Here is a 4,150-nt window from a genome sequence, read left to right on the forward strand (position 1 = left end):
ACAAGAAGGCAAAATAAACCTGCACTCCTATTTATTTGCCAGGTAATAAATCTGAGCTGAAGCTGGTTTCAGGAGCTGAGAGCAAACATGGAGGTGATAAAACTCCCAACCCAATAAGCAGCATTAATCTCACCATAATGAAGCTGGCACAGCAATGGGGCAGCACCAGGTCCTCCCCACACCCACAGAGCCACCTCTTGCCACCACTGACCATGAGACCATCACTTCCAACCACCACCCACCCAGCTCCCACAGCCCACCTGCAGTGAGACCCAGCACCCAGGGACACATTCCCCAACACCATCACCCCAGCCCCAGAGCTCAGCCCCAGAGCTTGGCCACACTGGGATGGACATCATTGACTGCATGACACAGGAAAGGGAAAAATGGGCACGGGGACATGAGCACACACACACAAAATGCCCCCAGCACGAGAGGTCAGACCCCTACACCCCTGGGCAGAGACAGACCACGCAGCCCCCCCAGCACCCCAAGCTCAGCCCTCACCAGCCCCACCCTGTGAATTCCCCTCACCAATAAATAACACAAATGTCTGTGGTGCTCCTGGGAGCAGAGAGGATCCCACAGCCCATCAACCCCACAGCCACCTCGGGTCTTCACCCGGCACATGGGGAGCTCCATCTCCATCTCCATGGACCAAAGCTGTGCAGGGCAGGATGAGTGCTGCACACCCTGCAGTGAGTATTTACTGATGTTGTTAGAGCAGTGAGCACAAGGCCAGTTATCTCCTGAGCTGTGGCAGAAGCTGTTGACCTCCTGTAAAACAAAGCTAAGTTGTACTTTCCCTTCCCTGCAGCAGTATGTCATCTGCAGACATCTTTTATGCCTGGGCTGTAATAGATAATCCATACCCTTGAAGTGGAGTATATCATCTGCTTGTTACCAATGATAAATCATTTCCAAAATATTAAAATGCTTAAAGACCATCGTATGGGCTTCATGAATGGCTTTGCAACACACACACACACTGCTGCCTATTAAAGGAGAAAATGTATTCACCGGGGAGCCAGGCAGAGCTATCAAACTCTGCTTTATTTACAGTCTGGAGTACAAAGCTATGGGAGAGGAGCAGAGCTGGAGGGAGAACCACCCCCTGGCCCCACCATTACCACTTTTGAGATAATCTGACCCCAGCTATGGAAACTCATTAAGGTCGTTAGGAAACGTGCCAGCTCTCCAGGGAGCTGACTTCTTTTAGATTAAAAAGAGAGTGAGTGCCTGTGCGAGCACTGCTGTGCAGCTTATTCCCATCCATACAAGTGTGCTAACCACAGGGAAAGTGTAATCTAATGTATTCGCAGACAATTTAAACTCATTTCAGTAAAAAAAAATAATCGGATGGAAGAAAATGGTATGGATAATACATGTGGCAGGGCTGGTGACACTGGGCAGGACAAGCCAATAGCCCTCCCAGCAGCTGCCCTGTCCCTCCTCTCCATCCCTGTCCCTGTCTGCCAGCCACCAGACCAAGTTCCAGGCAGGGGCATCCAGCTACAGGCACACTGGGGAGTCAAATCCTGTGGGATCTGGGGCCAGGATACCCCAGCCAGACAGCCACCATGGGAAGGGGCTAACCCCCCACCAGGGGCTCCTGCAAACACTCCAGTTTGTTTGGTAAATAACAGCTTCCTTATAAATATTCCATAAGCCCAGGAACTGCAGTGCATTAAAAAATGATAAGGTCCCTGCTTCCCAAGCAGCCACTCCCCTGCGCCGGGCCTGGAGAGGTGTTTAAAATCGGATGTCAGCGAGGGCCGGCCGAGGAATTTGCCGTGGGGCTGATGAATAGGTTGAGAAATATTCAATACCTTAAGAAGGATCAATTTATCACAGTTTGGCTCAGACTGGGTGGAACATACAGCCATCCACACAGCATTCATTTATGAAGAAATTCAGGTCATTATGTTAGACATGCACTTCTATTTTTTCCACTGAATGAAACTAACACAGAAAAGGGGGCCACACAGTGCCCTGATAAATGGCTCCAGCAGCCAGTGCTGGGCTCCTTTCCCCAATTTAGACATCTCCCAAAAAGAAGCAGCAGGCCCAGGACCAGCCAGGTGAGTGCTCACAGCCCAGCAAACCCAGAGGCTGCAGCACCCTTTGCTCTGTGGCAGGAGCCAGCCCTGCTCCCCAAGGCTGTGACTGTCACCCCACACCACAGGCAGACCCCAGTAACCCTTGGGTAAGAGCTGCCAGAGCCCACCAGCCAGGCAAGGTTCTGGGTGTGCTCTCAGGGCTACCTCTTGTCCTCAAACCTTTCAATTAGCTACATGTGTATTTATGAAATATTATGACAATTGAAAGCCCGTTAACAGTAGGAATCCCCATGTGCAAAACAAGCGGGGCACTGGCATGGCCCTGGCTGCTAAATCCATCAGGTGATCAGGTTAGGCTGCCAGCAAGAGCCTGGTGTCAGCGTTTTTTATTAAAAGCTGGGTTTTTGCTATAAGAAGTACTAGTTTTATGTTACCATAAATTGTCAACAGTTGGCCAGATCCCCACAGAGAAAGGATCGATACCCAGCAGGGGGAAAAAGTGCTGAGAAAGGAAAAGCGATACTCTAATTAGAGCAAAATTTAAGAGTCCAGGGGTAGGGATGACAGTGCCTAATATGTTATAATTTATTGACGGCCTCCGAAGATTGGGTTTTGTTCTGGCTTTCAGAGGCAGGCGGGTGTTCATAAATATCCCACCAGGCAGCAGCTGCCTGCGGGCAGGGAGCGGGCAGCCCCTCACACATCCACCCTCCTGGCACGCTGAGCTGCTGCTGCCACCGAGTAGCATCCCCCAGCCAAACAGGAGGATTTCTTGGCTCCCCTGGTTTGCAGGGTCCCCTCAGGCCAGCAGCAGGCTGCCTCACCCACCAGGACCAGGCAGAAAGTGGGGTCCCCGCTCAGCACTCCCAGGATATCCCCTGCTCCTGGGGTGCCCCAAAGCTGTGCCTGGTTCAGCAGTGACCTGGTCCTGGCTCAGCACAGCCGCAATCCCACCCAGCACCCAGACATCTCCAGAGCCTCCCCTGCTCTACCCCCCAGCCCTGCCCTCCTCCCTCCATCCCACCGCATGCCGAGTGCCCGCCCGGCCCCGTAAACGAAGAGGCAATAAAATTTAATCACTGGAAGATCAAAGTTCTCAAGTGTTTTCCAATCATCCTCTTGCCACCTCCCAGCGAGGTTAAGGGAACTGCAGCGAGCTCTCTGTTTAATAAGTGGCCATAAAAACCTGGCTGGATTGGAGAAATATTGCCAAATACAATCAACAAAAATATATTAACTCTAATTCTGCGAAGCCTTTGGCTATATTAATATCTCTTTAATGTAATCACCTATAAATAAGTGATGACCCCATGATTTAATATGACATCTGTCATCCCCATTTCCATACAAGACATCAAGTAATGACTCCCTGCTCTGCAAAGCGAGGACGGAGCTCAGCCGTGAGCTCCCAGTGCAGCCACCAGCACCCAGCGCCCCTGGGCTCGGCTCGTCCCAGCGGGAAGGACGGAACCGGGATCACAGCCGGACCCGGGGACCCGCAGCTCCCGGCGCTGGGCCGTGGCTCTAGCACTGGCTGCTGGAGGAGCAGGGCAAGCACAGGCACCAGCGCTGGCAGAGCAGGAGCTCGGCAGGACCAGAACAGTCCCGAACTGGGCTGCGGTTCCCTTCACCCACAGCTCTGACACTGGGAGGTGCTGGGGTCACTGGGCCCAGACCCAGGGGCTCAGCTCCACAACCCCCCCAGGCTGAGAAGTGACAGATACCTCCAGGGATGGTGCCTCTCCCACCTCCCCGGGCAGCCTGTGCTGGTGCTTCACCACTTTCAGTGAAGAAATTTCACATATATTTATATGTATATATATGTGGTGGTTTTTATATATATATATACCCAATCTAAACCTCCCCTGGTGCAACCTGAACCCATTGCCTCTTGTGCTACCCTGACACGAGTGGCACCACGGGTGGCACAGCCCCAGGAGGCAGCCCCAGCCCCAACCCTGCTCAGCTCCCGGGGCTGATACAAACCCAGGACAAGAGACTGGGGGTCCCCAAGTGAGCCCCAGGGGTGCAGCTGCTGCCACCTTGTCTGGTGATGATGCAGACCTGGAAAAACACTCACTCAGGCAGGA

The sequence above is a fragment of the Heliangelus exortis genome, chromosome 17 (assembly GCF_036169615.1).
Source record: "Heliangelus exortis chromosome 17, bHelExo1.hap1, whole genome shotgun sequence".
In the NCBI taxonomy this organism is placed as follows: domain Eukaryota; kingdom Metazoa; phylum Chordata; class Aves; order Apodiformes; family Trochilidae; genus Heliangelus; species Heliangelus exortis.